The sequence below is a fragment of the Dipodomys ordii genome, unplaced genomic scaffold, assembly GCF_000151885.1.
Source record: "Dipodomys ordii isolate 6190 unplaced genomic scaffold, Dord_2.0 Scaffold122, whole genome shotgun sequence".
In the NCBI taxonomy this organism is placed as follows: Eukaryota; Metazoa; Chordata; class Mammalia; order Rodentia; family Heteromyidae; genus Dipodomys; species Dipodomys ordii.
Window position 1 is genome coordinate 3,896,795 of NW_012267338.1, and position 17,575 is coordinate 3,914,369.

Here is a 17,575-nt window from a genome sequence, read left to right on the forward strand (position 1 = left end):
GGGCAAGATAATGTGTACATTTCTTATCAAGTTTTGTTGCCTCCTCCTTTGTTTCCCCTTCCCATCTCTTTCTTCTCCACCTCCACATCCCCACACCGCCTGCCGCCCCCAATCCCCCCCACCAAAGTTGTAAAGTTCATTTTTCAACATAACGGTCTTGTACATCTCATTGTTGTAATGGGTCCACCTGTACCCCTATTTAAACAGTTGGTTTTTTCCCTTCCCCTCCACAAAGTATATCAACATCAGATAGAGTGAAAGCAGGGCTTATACCCTGGGGGAGGGACATACAAAGCAACAAATCGTCTTTTAAATACGTTGGAAACAACCGCAAGAAAGAAAAAAACACATTTGAAGCTTTATCTTGGGGTTCATTTTGCCTAACATCAACAAACAAGACCACACTAAAGCTACCAACACAACTATGTTTATTGCAGCATTATTTACCATAGCTGAGATATGGAACCAAGCTAGATGCCCCTCAGTAGATGAATGGATCAAGAAAATGTGGTATATATACACAATGGAATTCTATGGCTCCATCAGAAAGAATGACATTGCCCCATTTGTTAGGAAATGGAAAGACTTGGAAAAAATTCTATTAAGTGAAGTGAGCCAGGCCCAAAGAAACATAGGTCCCATGGTTTCCCTTATTTGCAATAACTAGTATATGTCTGAGACAAACAGAAACTGTCAGCATATTTGTTATACCATAGATAATGTCATATTGACAATTAGGCAATATTGATGTTCTTGTTTTCCTATGCTGCTTTAGATTCATGGCAAAAAAGAAACTTTTTAGTTGAATGTGAACTTAGGATAAGATTCTCTCAGAACATTCTTCCTGCAGTTATTTTGACTGATACTTTTAAATAATGCAGGTTTTTTTTTAAATCTTCACTTGTATGCACATGTCTTCTACGAGTTCTCATTCGTGTGTCTTTGTTGTGACCCAGTTACACCTTGTGAGAATTTACCTTTTGAAGGCCAAAGAAGAAAAATCATGTACCCCTTGAATTCTAATAACCCAATGTCCAGATATGTAATCCTTTTGTTGAAATAGAAAATAATGTGTGCATATTACTATTCATAGGATACTCTGTTTTCCTTTTTTTGTTCCGTCGTGGGGCTTGAACTCTGGGCCTGCGCACTGTCCCTGTGCTCTTCAGCTCAAGGCGAGCACTCTACCGCTTGAGCCACAGCGCCACTTCCGATTTTCTAGTGGTGTATTGGAGATACATGGAGTCTCATGGATGTTCCTGCCCAGGCTGGCTTTGAACTGTGATCCTCAGATCTCAGCCTCCTAAGTAGCTAGGATTATAATCGTGAGCCACCGGTGCCCGGCCCATATTACTATTCATTAAAAGTAAGTGATAGCAAAATATTGGCAACCCTTCAATTTAATAGGAATGTATTAATGGCATAGGAAGCAATCTTTAAAGACAATGAAGAAGTATCCACATCTTCTATTACCTGATTGAAAGCATGGAGATTACTTTGAGTATCAAAACCCACGGAATAATCTGAAGTTAGAATACAAAGGTGTAATAAGTAGACATTTTGTATTTCAATTACTTCCTCTCAGGTGTTTTTGGAAAAAGAAGAAAAAAGTGTGTGTGTGTGTGTGTCTGTGTGTGTCTGTGTGTGTGCGTGCGCGCTGGTCCTAGGGGTTGAACTCAGGTCTCGGGCACTGTCCCTGAGCTTTTTTTGCTCAAGACTAGCATTCTACCCCTTGAACCACAGCTCCACTTCTAGCTTTTGGCTGGTTAGTTGAGATAAGAGTGTTGCAGACTTTCCTGTCTGTGCGGGCTTTGAACTTCAATTCTCAGATCTCAAATTTCCTGAGTAGCTAGCATTACTGGTGTGAGCCACTAATGCCCAGCTGAAGTTTTTTATTTCAATACCTTAAAATTATGAACTGGAAGCACTAACTTTTCAAGGAATGTTGGGTTATTACTTTGTGTTATGCTTGACCTTTCCAACTTGTAGTTGATTTACAGAATTGAAAATATGTTTTACTAATTTAGCATTCTTTGAAAGAAGATAATGGCCACTTGTAGAGCTGAGAGGAAATTTGCTGTTGCTTTTTCATTGGGGGGGGGGCATTTTTTAAAATCTAAAAACACCTAGGGCAGTACCTCTTGGTGTATGCCGATACAAATGTGGAAGTAATGGCCCAAAAATATCAATTAGGAATTAATTAGGTAGTTGCTAAATTATTGGAAATTTGATGAACAAGCATTATAAAAATTCTTCGGTGAGTTTGGAACTCCTGTGCCTATTAATTAAGGAAGTAATTTTTGTTATTAATTTTTAGTGGATAATAGCACAGCAGAGCTGAGATGTAACCCCAGTGGTTTTGCTGATATGACTGGTGATATACCAAGAGGGTAACAACATGTACACAGGAAAAGAATTACAGAAATCAACTGGAAGTTTCTACCAACTCTAAAATGTGTGGGTCAGAATGGGTGTGGATAGGTTTCCTTCGCTCTGATGTGGAAAGGTCGTATGCTCTCTGTGAAAAGGTCACACACATACTTGAACAAGTACTCAAGCAAGTACATTTTCCTTAGCTTCCCTCTCTTCAATTGCCAATGGAGGCCATGCCATGGGTACTTCCTAAGATGTTGGGAGAAATAATTAAAACATAACAGAAGCTGGGAGCTGGTGACTCCTTCTGCTAATCCTAGTTACTCAGGAGGCTGAGATCTGAGGATCGTGGGTTTGAAGCTGGCCCAACCAGAAGAGTCCCCATGAAACTTTTATCTCCAATAAGCAACTCCAAAACCAAAACCACAACCCAAACCCTCAAAAACACAAACCACCAAAAAGTGGTGCTGTGGCTCCAATACATTGAGCCACAGAACTACTTTTAGCACTAGTGCTAGCACTGTTTTTTAAAAATAGTGCTATATATCTATATGTGATATAAAAAATGGTAATGTGCCCGAGAATCAATAAGAAAAAAAAAACATTAGGGGTGGTTCAAGTGCATGTGAAAAGCCCTGAGTTCAAATCCCAGTCCAACAAAAAGAAAAGATCCTAATAATTCTAGCTTTCTTTAAATCTCGAGCACATTTCAAAGAATAGTTTCTCTAATTTTAAGAAGAAAATGCCATACCAAATACATTCAAGTTTGTTTTTTCGCCAGTTTGTGAAATTATGGCATTAAAATTAAAATAATAGAACAGTAAAAGAACATTATTTAGTCTCAATGGCAATTCAAAAAAAATCACATCTCTTTTGTATTTGAGAGCTTTGTAGTTTGGAGCTTGAGTTTGGTAAACGCATTAAAGGCAGCAGATAGCTCAGAAAGAGTCCACCAAAAATTGTGTGACTCAGAAGCTCTGAGTTTAATCCTTATGTTGATCTTCACTAATAAACCTCATTCATATAAAACCTTAAAGTCATATAAACATTGATATTTTTGTGTCCAATTGGCTCCTAAAGGTATGGGCATTATTTAATATATGTTTGCCTTTGACTTGAACCAAGAAGATGAACTACAATTATATTTCTTTTTTGGAAGCATCTATGCGATGTCGTCAAGCATTGATCCAAAGAGGTAGTTGTCATATGTGGGGGCTTTATTTTTAACCTACGGTTTTTAAGCACTTTGGACCCATCTCATTTAATTCTAAAACAGTTCTCTTACTAAGTATTACCACTTCTTCATTATAAATGAATACATGGAGACCCCAAAGATCATTCTGTAATCTAAATTTACAGAGTTTGTTAGTGGCAGGAACAGGACTTAAATTACACTTTTGTAACCCTTGTCAGCTATTTACAAGATACAGGTTCTCAATGATAGGTACTGGAAACAGCAGCTGTAATAGATTCACTAGATGTTCTCTTGTAATAGGTCTGTGGGTGCCATTCTTCTGGTAAAGATGCAGTTGCGAAGTATCATCAGCTGTAACCCATCTTTCCATTTATCTCTGCTTTAAAGTGCTTGGGGAACTTGTTATCTGCCAGGTTGCCACTAGATGGCGTGCGAGATCTGATAATAACCATAGTAACCTTGTAACATTTGTATTCACCTTTATAGTTTAGAAAATATTTCAAGTATGTTATCTCACCAAATTATCCTAGCAACTCTCTGAAGTAGGTGGTAATATATTCAAAGTATAGTGCAGGAAGAATATATTCTATGGTTAAAAATATTTAGCCAATAATAACCCCGATCTTAACATTACACCACAAGTTGTTTTCACTCCTTCCAACCTAATTTTACATCCAATTCTAATAGAAGGGTTTATACATGTTCCCAAGGTCACTGAAAATCATAGTAACATTGTAAGAAAAGAGAGAGGTTGTTTGAAGTAGTCTTGCCGACTGCAGTGAAAAATAAAGACCATTAGCCAAAATGTAAGGGAAAAGGCAAAAAGTCGAAGAAGTCATAAAGCAGAACAGTGTGGGGTCATTTAGTGCAGCAGGGAGGAGGCTTTTCTGTATTGTGATAGGGTATGAGGTTATTCTGTATCGCTGCTTTAACATAGCATTGTGATAGCTCTGGATTGACATGAAAAAATTAGTTTCTGTGAATGAAGAGGGTGGAGATTCATAAAATTCACCGAAAAAAAAATCTGTCGAGCGAAACTGTTATGTACTCCTAAATGTATTAAATGGTAAATTTCCCTCAGATCATCATAATGGAACCATCTAGAAAATATCATTTTATTAGGATGCCACATTGCAAAAATTCAAATATGCATTAAACTATTTTTCATATGCTCTCTATAATATATTAGTATATATTATGTTAATACATTAGGGTATATTAATATGTCTATATATTATATTAATATATTAGTATATTGTATATTATTAGTGTATATAATTATATCGATGTTACTATACTATATTATGTAATATATAATATACTTTTAAGTAAAAATTAATATAATATATACAATATATTATAAATAATTATATATTATATAGTTTTTTTCTATATGTCTTTGCCATGTTCTTACAAATAGTTCTATGTAGGATAGTTGTGTAAAATTTTATTAATCATCATTCTTGTAAAAGCAAGAATAAGCTATACCCAGGCAAAAGAAAGTTTAAGTATCTTATTACTGAAACCCAGGATTATACAATTGCTAGTAACCTATAGTTGTAGAATATATTTGAAAATTATAATCATTTATATTTACTTCCTGTTTTTACTTGACCAACTCACTAAATGAAAAATTAACTAATAAATTTATGCTTAGTTTCTAATTCTGATTTTACATGATTCAGACTTGTTGAAAATAGCAACATACACATAGTTCAGTTCTTTTCAATGTTCAGTTCCCTGGATGTTAAGTGGGTGTACTTCAGTTATGGAATTATGTCCTAACAGGTTGAGAATTCCAGACCTGAAAGCCCTCGCTTTTTTTTCTCTGCGTAAATATTAATTCAATGTCTTCTTCAAAGTCATAGTTTATAGTAGAGAGATACCTTAAATAAGGAATGGACTAACTTCATTGAGTAAGCACCGTCACAATTAATTCGTGCATGTTCTTTTAATTATCAGTCGCCACTAGAGAAAATAATTTGTATGAGCTGATTTAAAAGAACCTCTGGCTATTTCTGCTTTCAGACTTCGCTAGACTTCAAGAGAATTGCTTTAGTACAAAGAAAGCTTTAGAGGGAAGAGTTTTCAAAATCTAATCAACTGGAGTTGAAAAGTGTTTATAAATTCTGACCTGATTTAATATTCAGTGACAAAAATTTTAATGAAGTCATGCTATTTACTTGTAACCTGCTACTGGGACATTGAGCTGTCATAAACTCTCTTGTGCTAAACAAAAGGGCAGTCAGTGGCCCAAGTTCATTAGAGGCTGGAGTCAAAGGAAAAGCATTCCCTCAGTCCACATGGCTTTTCTTGGGCAATTAGAAGGCAAATCTGTGTCTCAATATAAAATTTCATGGCCTCTGACAATTATGTGATGACATCTCCCTACAATCGCTTGAATAATACTGGCCTTGTCATCTGTCACTATCAAAATGGACAAGTAATTAGTGTAGCAAATGCTTGTATTTCTTCTGAGGAAACAGAATCTTTAGGCTTTTTACATTGTTCACTAACAAGAAAAATAACCACTCATATCAAATTAATTTTCTGCAGTGTCTCACGTAGCAGAGAGAGAAATAAGGAACTTACACCTAAGTAGGAAAAAAATATTAGTACCTAAAACACGTAGGTAATTAGGAGATCGTGTGTGTGTGTGTGTGTGTGTGTGTGTGTGTGTGTGTGTGTGTGTGTGTTGTCTTGGGGCTTTAACTTGTGGCCTTGCACCTCTGCTTGACTTCCTCCCCTCTTCCACTTCTGGCTCCGATTCCACAGTCACACCTGCAAATCCTCTGTTCATTAGCCTTGAATAGAATAATTAGACTTTAATAGTAAAATTGAATCAGGTGCAATGGAAAAGCTCTTTATTCTTCCCTGAAAGCAGAAGGAAATGCCAAGTCTGTCGAATTCTCATAGTTCTGTGGAAAGCACAAGGCAGGATCTAGAGAATCTGAATGTGACTTAAAGGTGATGGTTTAGGGTGGTCTTACAGAAAGGGGCTAACACCTCTGGTAGGAGAGGCGAGCTGAGGATGCTGAGCTCAGGGGTTGAAGGATTCTCTGGGCATTCACTGTCTACTGTCCCCTTCTTCTGAAGAAACGATTGCTTTCGGTGGCAGGGGGCATCTAGGATGAAAATGAGCTATTTGGAGTAGTTATAGTATGGTAAAAGGACAATGAAATATCAAGAAATACTAACAGATAAGCAATTATTTATGATTTGGAGCGTTTAGGTCTTCTTACTGATGGAGAGCGAAGGATAATTTGCTTCCCCACCCCCATGGATGCGCTGTTGTTCTTGTTTTAATGAAAGGCACAATCTGGCCAGATCCACTTTACTGTTTGAAGTGTCACAATCACTTGTCAGCTATCTCAGGGATTACAATAAGAAGGGTTGAATGTTAGCTCCCCCCCCCCGCTCTCCCTCTCTCCCTCTTTTCCTCTCTCCCCCTCTCTCTTCCTCTTTCCCTCTCCCTCTCCGTACCCCTTTCTCTCCATCTCCTCTCTCTGTGCCAAATAACCATTCTTGGTGAAGACAGTTGATCGAGAGGCAGCTGAATGACACCTTTGCTGACTCTGGAGATCATCTACCTACACACCACCGCACAAGCTAAAGAAGGATTATGATCTAGGTTTGTGACTCCTCCTCAGCCAGAAACAAGGGACTTGGATCCTATTTTCGAAGGGTATAGAGTCCCTACAACCAGATGTGGGGTTTGAAATAAAGGGACCGTGGCACCGATAGTTTGTTTTAAGAAGGTTATTTTGGGTAAAGTCATGGAAGCATCTCAGGCCAAGATCTTAAATGTTTTTGCCTCCTTTTGTTTTGCTTTGCTTTCATGACAAAAGCAAAATGTGGTATCTTCAGTATAGTCTTCACCATGTGTCCATATTTCTCAGCCTGCATACGTCCATTACATGGCCTGCTTTATCTTTTATGCAAATCCATGTGCACATGTGTGCATAGTTTGCCCCCATCCATTATTATCTTCCACTATACTTAGAAAAAAGTTCTGTTAATGGCATGACATTATTTTTACTCAACATTTTATACTCGTGAAACTAACAGAGGATATCTTTTTTTAAAATTTTATTTTATTTTATTTGTGAACATACTGTACAGAGGGGTTACAATTGCATGGGCCACAACTATGTTTATTGCAGCATTATTTACCATAGCTAAGATATGGAACCAACCCAGATGCCCCTCAGTAGATGAATGGATCAAGAAAATGTGGTATATATACACAACAGAGGATATCTTTAAACATTACTTGGAATGCATGGCTCCAAAACCCACTGTCCTTTCCTCTTGCTTAGCATTAGGACTCATATTTAACATGCCTGGTAGGTGGAATAGATGGAGATTTCATTCCATGTATGATTTCCTGTTTGCAGTTGTTGTGCAAACATCCCTGCAGTCTGTAAGATGTGAGCACCAGGTCTGGTGAGCTTGAATGGACACGTGTTAGCTATTCTTGATGCTACCACCTGCTCTGCACTATGCCTCTTTCAGTCTTTGTCTGATGAATTCCAGGCGCTCCAGCCTGTGTGGGGCCAGCCTTCCTTTGGACCCAGTTTTTGTCAGGGCCATCTGTTTTATTCTTCTCCAAATGCCATCCTTGCGATGGCACTCAATGTGTTCCTTATCTTTAATCCCACAGTGTTTCTATCTTGCAAAAATTTAGGATGATTGCTGACTTGATGTATAAAAATAAGATTCCCCAAATGGATTCTCATAGTGGTTGCTAGAGGAACAGAATCCCGCCCTCTTCCATCCCAGAGGCCTCCTGCCCTGGCAGGCTTGACTGCCCCTGACCCCGCCTCCATAGTGCTCACACAGGCATCTCACAGCGCTATCTTAGTCTCAGCTTTATTGAAAGGTCCATATTCTCCATCATCTTTATTTTTAAGATTCCAGTTCATTAGCAGGCCCACAATACTCCTCAGATTCAGCATTCCGATTTTTCGCCTACCAAGTAAACTTGGTTTCTTTCAAATAGTTAGTAAAAGTTTGTCGTGGACCCTGGATTAGAGTAGCACATAGTCATAAAGCGTTCCATCTAATGGGGAATTCTGGCTTAAACGTGGTAGTGAAGAAACAAAGCAGCGTGTCCCAATGGGATGGAGATTTTGGTGATGAGGAAAAGCCTCCTGGGCAGGGTGATATTTATGGTAGTATGGGAGGGATAATTGGATGTTGGCAAAGGCTGCAGAGTTGAGGATGCTTTCGTTTTTCATGGGTTGTTTTTTTTTTTTTTTTTGGGTTGGTCGTGGGGCTTGAACTCTGGGCCTGGGCGCTGTCCGTCAGCTCTTCAGCTCAAGGCAAGCACTCTGCCACTTAAGCCACAGCACCACTTCTAGTTTTTTCTGTTTATGTGGTGCTGAGGATTCAACCCTAGGTCCTCATGCATGCAAGGCAAGCACTCTACCACTGAGCCACCTTCCCAGCCCTTGAGGATGCTTTAGAAGGCTGGAAGTCCTAGAGGAAAGGAAGTCTGGAACACTGGAAAACATCAAGGAAGCCCATGTAATATGTCAGAGAGAGGAATCCATGCCGACAAATGACTGCATGTTCTGAACGTTTATCTCTCACTTATTAAATAATCTAATGCTCTTTTTCACATCCTGAAATGCCTTTTTCTCTTGCATCGAGTGTCACTGTTCAACTGCAAAAAGAAATGTGAAAATTGCCCATCTGTTTGGAAAGTTAATATTTGTCCAATGGAATAAAATCTTAAGAATAGTACTAGACAATGGTTATAGAGATTGAATAAACAAAAGATATTATATTCAGGAGAAGAAATATTTCCATGGGCTGCAATATGTGGTAGAGTCATAGGAAAGTTTGTAATTGGACTGTATTTGAATAAAATACAAAGAATGCTGGGACGGCCACTAGCTGGTGGCTCACACCTGTAATCCTAGCTACTCAGAAGGTTGAGACCTGAAGATTGTGGTTTGAAGCCAGCCGGGCAGAAAAGTCCCCGAGGGACTCTGATCTCTACTTAACCACTCAAAAGCCGGAAGTGGCACTGTGGCTCAAGTGGTAGAGTGCTAGCCTTGAACACAAAGAAGCTCAAGGACAGCACCCAGGGCCCGAGTTCAAGCCTTGCAACCTACAAAACCAAACAAAACAAGAATGCTGATGCTATGCATTGCATGAACAGCGATCAACAGAAGAAAAATATGGAAGAAAGAAATATCTGAGCATAGCTCCTTAACTATTTCCTGAAACTATGTATAAAAATTTTAATCCTTTAATTTTCTATTTGAGCATTCCTAATCCAAAATCAAAAAAATTGAAATGCAGTGAAATCTAAATGAATCTTTAAAGACATGTAATCAGTTGTCTATGTACATACTCTAAGATTCAGATAACACTGAAATCTGAAACACATGTAACCTTCAAGCAAAACATACTTATTGTATAATCTATTGCTGACATTTCTTGTGAAGGAAAATCCTCAGTTTCATTTAATATATGAAGAGGATACTTGTTTTCAGACAATTTGACTCTAATGCTACATATAAGAAATCACTATAATCTTATTAACCGTCATTAACAGCCCTGCGGATCTATAGTCTTGCAATATATTTGTTTTTCAATATGTGATACACTTTCATTTCTACCAGGATGGCCTTCCAAGATTTGTTTCTAAACAATCTTCTTGTTTAAAACAATAAGACTATGTAGGATTCTTTATGCAGGATTCTTTATTTCGTGTGTGTGTGTGTGTGTGTGTGCGCGCGCGTGTGTGCGTGTGTGCGTGTGTGTGTGCGTGTGTGAGTGTGTGTGTGTGTGTATGGTGTTGGTCCTGGGGCTTGAACTCAGGGTCTGGACACTATCCCTGAGTGCTTTGGTCAAGGTGAAGTTGCAACATGACATAACTTCTAGCATTTTGGTTGTTAATTGAGAATAAGAGTCTCATGGACTTTCCTGCCTAGGCTGGCTTCCAATTGTGATCCTCAGATCAGAGCCTCCTGAGAAGCTAGGATTATAGGTGTGAGGCACAGGCATTCAGCTTGGATCCTCTGTAAGTCTCTAAAATATCTTTTAAACACTTTTTATTAGCTAAGACAATAATATACTTGCAGGAAACAAAAAACAATTAAGTGAGAATCTTTAAAAGTGAGTACTTGTCAAAGGGAACTTTATTTTTAGCCAGATGTTTGCTGGTTTGTAAATATTAACGATTGTTTTTGTAGTCCAGTCTTCTATTTATATTATTTTGTCTTATTGGGAACCCATAGGAACACAAATTTTATATTAGATCATATTAATTTTATAGTAGACTCATCAATGTAATATTAATGAAAACATCATTTTAAGGGCACAGATCTGTGGTTTGTAGAAAGAGCTATTTTTCTGATTTAGACTTGCTGACAACATATTAGCATGTAGACTTTTGAACGAGGAGGCTGTCTGTACATATAACATGTGAAACGTTTCCTCAGGTAATCTTTATAATCATGTGTAATGTGACATTGAAAAGATTAAGTGTTCAGCCTGCAGACTTCAGAAAAATACGATACTATTTTAGCTTCTTTCTTTTCATTCCCATCAGTTATAAGGCAGTCTTTCCAAGAGAGGTCTGAAATAGCAGCAGGCATTTAGAAAATACTGTCAGGAAATGGTGTAAATTTTATAAATTGCTCTCAGTAACAGTTTTAGGGATAGGAATTAGGTCAGGCTTTGTTTTTTAACTATCACAAGCTGATGAAGGCTTGGAGCTGGTGGAGTGGAATATTATTTTGACAATAAAATAGTTTATTATGCTGATAAAGATTATGTGACTTGTCAAATTACCCTTGTCTTTGATGAATATGTAATTTGAATGATGTGTATCTATTTGCAATTCTTTAGTTAGAGAAAAGGTAGTATCTAACACTCAGTCTTCTTACCTCTACCCAGAGTAGCTGCGATTACAAGCATGCACTGCCCTGCTCAGTTCATAGGTAATTATTGAAATGAAGCCAGTCTGGTGTTTTATGATAAGAGGCCTAAGATGCAATCATTAAAGCAGGAGAATGAATAAATGATGAAATACCAATGAAAAATCAAACACCATGCTGATGTACAAGTGCAGGTACTGTCAGAGAAATGTCCATCTATCATTTAGGCAGAAGAATGAATCAATCATTGAACAAATCCTGAACACCATGCTGGTATCCCTCCCAGTGCCGGTACCAGTAGAGTAAGATTTGCTTTTAAAGCACCAGCCAAGGAAGGTATCATTAAAAAAGAAGATGCATGCGGTAGATGCCAGCAAATAGCTTCCAAGACAGGCTGGTATATCCAAAAAATGCGAGAAAAAAAATTTCCACACTAGCTGTTACCAGTTAGCAATACCTTATATCTAATATACTTTCAAACATGATCCCAATTGCTACTTCCTTCTTTGTACAAATTAATAACATGACAGTTACAATTTGGACCTATTTCATCCAATACATGAATTTTTGATGAGTTTCAGAAGTGCCTATTTACATATCAAATTATATCTTAACATTTGGATTCCTATTTCAGATGTATTTTCAGAGGTAAGGGAGAAAGTGATCTTCACTGTGCAAACACATGAAAAATATTAAAAGTAGGTAAAAATATCACTTATGACAATGTCAAAATTGATTTTCAAGGAGATCTCTGCCTTTTTAAGTGAAGAATTGGTATGCATTTTAATCTTCAGTACAAACGGAGTGAAATTCAACAAAAAGGGAAATCAATCCATATTATCAGTACACTTAAAAGCATATGCAAATTAAAATACATCACATAGCCAGTTTGAATTTTATTGACAGTTCTTACTGCCTCTCAGGGATTTAGGTGTTTAAATATTTTAGCAGCCACTCTGGTTAATGTTTTAGAAAATTCACTGCCTCATAAGTATAGAAAAGCTAACTGTCTGTGAGTCATACAGTAAACTTTTCCTTAAGACTTATTTTTCTATTTTTATTTATATTTTTCTATTTTTATTTATTTATTTGCATCCTAGATTAACCTGCAATGAATTTAACCAGGCTTATCGTTTACCTATTTATTTATTTATTATCTACTTATTTATTTTGTGTCTGTCGTGAGTGACTATCAATAACAAGTCAATTTTTCTTATGTGGCACTTTGCTTTTGGAGAATTTCATTAAGAAAAAACAAATATTTGACCTAGAGATGGATTTGGAGATTTTTTTAAAATACTTCTATGATAACGCAAACTATTTAATATGATAAACCCCCAAATCAGTATTATAAAACATTAGAAATTGGCCTTATTGAGTAGATCTAAATTTACCCAAAGTATGATCGTGTAAATTATAGGCTGTCTCTGTTTTGTATGGAGAAAAGGGAGAAAATATTGAAAGGATTTCAATATTAAGCTATTTTCATGGATATTATTATTATTATTGCCAGTACCAGGGCCTAGACTTAGGGTTTGTGTACTGTTCCTTAACATTTTTGCTTAAGGCTAGCTACCATGTACATCTTGAACCACACCTCCATTCCAGATTTATTTATTTTTATTTATTTATTTATTTACTTATTTTTTTTAGGAAACCAATATGTCTGTTCATTCAATCAACTTTTATTTTCATCAATAATATTGTCTAATTTTGCTTACATAGGATTTACCCGTCCTATTGAATCCTGTGTACTGAATAAGTATTTTACATTTTTGAAATCTTTTGCAAAGAACCTTTTACCATTATATATGCTATGTATATAAAATATATATGTATTATAAATATATAAGAATGTAATGAAAACTACTTGTTTTAGTGTTATTTTAGTTATTTATTTTAGTGTTGTTTTGGATTGTTGAACTTATTTATTTTTTATTGTGAAAATACCGTACAGAGGGGTTACAATTACATGGGCAAGGTAATGAGTACATTTCTTATCAAGCATTGTTGCCTCCTCCTTTGTTTCCCCTTCCCATCCCTTGTCCCCCAGCCAAAGTTGTAAAGTTTGTTTTTCGACATAAGGACTTGTACATCTCATTGTTGCAGTGGGTCCACCTGTATCCCTATTTAAATGGTTTGTTTTTGCCCTTCCCCTTCACAAATGATACCAACATCAAATTGGACATAAGAGCCTTATCGACTTTCTTGGCCACACTGGCTTCAAACCTCAATGCAATAATCAGATCTCAGCTTCCTGCCTGGCTAGGATTATATGTGTGAACTACTAGTTCCAGGCTTTGGAATTTAACTTTAAGGAAGTTATGTTTATAGGATTTTAACCTTGTGTCTGTAATTCAGATTCTTAGTAGTATAACAGTTTTCTCTGGAAGCTAGGACAAATCCCTGCCACAATTTGTACTTGACGGAGGGAAATGTTGTCATTTTTCTCAGTCCTGAATAAGATCTTACTGCCATTCTTTGCTCTTTTTGCATGTGTCAAACAAAGGAGAGGATAAATAAGGATGAACCTGGAAGCATCCAATTGCCTCTGAGGCTAACACCTCCATAACAATTTGCAGAGTGGGCATTTTTCACATAGCTGTGTAGACCTTTGCCAACTTTTCAAAATGCCATTAGCTTTCAAGTTCTCTTAAAGTCTTTACCATCCATTTATTTAATAAGGGCATAATTCTTGGATTCTGGTTGCTAATATTTGTGTAATAAAAATAAGGAAAGTGGCAAGGTGGCCATTACTGTGATGTCCTATTCTGTGACAACAAATTAGATAAGTATTTACTAAAGACATTTTGATACCAATGTTTGCCTTGTTTTATCTTTTCATTGTTGTGCTGTGAAATATGGACTTTACTTCTGTCCTGTTCAGGAAAGCTAATGGGAGCTGTTGGGCTGTGATGAGGAGTTCTGTAATGCAGGAACTTTTTCATCAGAGTTCAGAGATTGGTCACTAGATGTGAAGTAACTAATTCTTTGGTTAAGGCAGGCTGGAAGCTATCTTCTTTCCACTTCTCTCCTAGATTGTGTGGTTCTCCTAGGAGAAGCTGTGGCTGAATGCATAGGATGCTACTATATATCTTGGTGATTTAGTTTTAAAGGTTTTTATTTTTCCAAATGGCAACACATTTAAGTCAAGTTAAGCTCTTTTTTTTCGGGGGGGGGGGTCCGGTCGTGGGGTCTGAACTCTGGGCCTGGGCTCTGTCCCTCAGCTCTTCTGCTCAAGGCTAGTGCTCTATCACTTGAGCCACAGCGCCACTTCCGGCTTTTTTCTTTTTGCTTATGTGGTGCTGAGGAATCGAACCCAGGGCCTCATGCAGTCAAGGCAAGCGCTCTACCACTGAGCCACCTTCCCAGCCCAGGATAAGCTCTTAGAGAAATTTAATATTTGGTTATGAACTGAGATCTCTGGTGCTACAGGATGAAATACCTACAACTACTCTTGCTTGTTTTACCTCTGACTGTGTTGACCTCATTAACCTTTGCAATTCTACTTTCTGATTTCTCCAATTTCTTTTTTAAAATGTTTTATTGTTATTGTAGAGTTGATATACCGAGGAGTCACTGCTACATGAGTCAGGTAATGAGTACAATTCTTATTGAATCATGTCTTCTCTCTCTCTCTCTCTCTCTCTCTCTCTGTTTCTTGATATAAAAAAGGCAGGAGAATTTATATTTTTGGCAATTCAGAATCTGTTGTAATGATGGCAGAGAGTGAGTGAACTAAAACCATTAGTTGCAATATATTTGAGTTTTCTTAAGTGTTCCTTTTAGATTTGTAATTTATTTATAAAATTCTGAAATGAGTGTTTTTGTAAGGAGATAATTGAATGATTTATTATACTTTGGAAAAGTGCGGGTAAACGTTATATAGATTATATGACCCTCAGACTTTTATCTCTTAAGTAAATGTCTGTACTACAGAATTAAGGATTAATCAATTATAATTCGTAACCTGGGATTCTTGATATATCCAAGGAAATGTCTTCAATTAAAATTTATGATTCTTTTGATACTTATTTTACTCAGCCTAGAAAATAGTGCAATAAGGAAGCAAAGATTTCAGGAAATTCTAAAAGCACTTTTTCTAAAAGTATAACTTTTAAACTTTGAACAAGAAAGTAAAAGAAAGAAAGAAAGGAAAGAAAGATGTGAAGAAAAGAAAGAAAGGGGAAAAGAGCAAGAGAAGGCGAGGGTGTATGTTGTTTGAAAGAATATGGAATTCTAAAGTATAACTCTAAATAAAATTGATATAGCTATTGGAGAAAAGTTTCTGGGAGGTGGTAATGGGGTTTGAACTCAAGTTCTGATTCTGATCCTTCCTACCTTGTGTCATGCTGCTAGCTGGTTATTTGTTGGTCCTTTATGAAATAGAGTCTCTCAGACTTCTCTCTGCCTGGGCTAGCTTTAAACCATGATCTGGCTCTCAGCCTCCCAAGTAGCTAGGTTTACAGGCTCAAACCACCAGCATCTGGCAGAAAAGCCATTTTTATTGTGTGTTTTAAATAATTCCTTATTAGTTGATTATATTTAATGGGATGTAAACAGTAGAGAGCAGAAATGTGAACACATTTTTTCCTTGAGGTTTTTCTGTAATAAAAACGCTATTTCCTAAAATACTCACCTCAATTGGAAATTGGATGTTATAGCACTATCTTTTTGAGTATTGAAAAACAACTACCATAAATTCCAAGAAAGAAAAAGTACTTGTTTCATTCTCTCTTATATCTTTGGAATCTAGCATATGCCTGGCTGAAAATTGACTTCATAATAACTATGATTATACTGAATAGTTTTTTTTACTATATTGTGTTACAAATTCCACAGAATGTATATGTAAAATGACTATATTCTAAATTCTGTGATGATTAAAAATTAAACCTTGTTGCAGGAATTGTTAGTCATGGTAGAGTACCTAGCAAGCATCCACAAGGTCCTGGGTTCAATCCCCAGCACTGAAAACAAGCAAACCAAACCAAACACAGGCCTTATTTCCTTTGTTCCTATTGTCTTATATATAATTATCATTGATACAAAAAACAAGTAATTATCTCACTAACAGAATCTTGAATGGGAACCTAGGTAGAGAAATGAGAGATGCTCAGAACTGCTCACATTCATGTATATTTTTGTGTAGCGGCAACATGATTAGAAAAATTACAGTAGGTTTATATGCAATTGTATGGAATATTTCCTATTCCATAAGTTTTATAAGATTCCTATGATGTGATATTGATGTTCATTTCTTAGAGGTTTATATTGTTTCTTTTCCAAATCCAGTGTAATAAATTTCTAATAATGTATAATTTTGACAGACTTCTCCAAAAAAACTAAAAGTAAAATGTTTATTGGCTAAGCCATCCTTCTCTTGAGAATCTTCACTATGGCTGATGTAGCATGCTTGGCCATTCTTGCTATTCTGACACATCGTGCATCTTCTTTCTTTTCATTTTTCTATGTTCAGATATCAGATTATAGCAATCTTAGGTTAGGTATTTTTTAAATAATATGGGTCTTGTCATGAATATTTTCCCCAAATGGATAACAAGCATGATTTTATTTTCTGTTTGGAAAAAAGATAAAGTATTGTTTTGAGTGGTAGAGGAAATGTTTATTTTACCTGCTATTACAAAATTTCTAAGCATAGCTCTGGGGCTCTTTCTAAATTTGAAATGAGAAACATACATGGGGAATCAGAACATTTACAAAGGTGTATTTTTATTCCTCCTGTATGAATTTACACAAACACACACACACACACACACACACACACACACACACACAATTAGCTACTTATATTATTTGCTGTTCCATAGCATTGGCTTGCAGACAACTGTGGAATGAAAATTTTTAGTATCAGTCCTTTGAAGTCTTCATGCATAAACTCCACACAGGAAACACAGAGACATATTTTAGCACTTATGAATTAAGAATTAGGTTTTATGAAATCTGTCCCTGTCTGAGAGGATCAAGTAATTTGTTCATTGAATACAAGTGTATTCAATACACGTTTCCAACACTGAGGTGCTGAAAACACCACATATCATTACATTTTATGACATGTGTCGGCCAGGAGGACTGATTGTAGCACAGAGAT

At 36.5% G+C, this 17,575-nt stretch overlaps 1 protein-coding gene across 1 annotated transcript in view; it reads left to right on the plus strand.

Annotated features, from left to right (window-relative positions):
* Nucleotides 1–17,575, plus strand: part of Ccser1 (coiled-coil serine-rich protein 1) — a 401,729-nt gene that overhangs the window by 123,852 nt on the left and 260,302 nt on the right. The window lies entirely within an intron of this gene.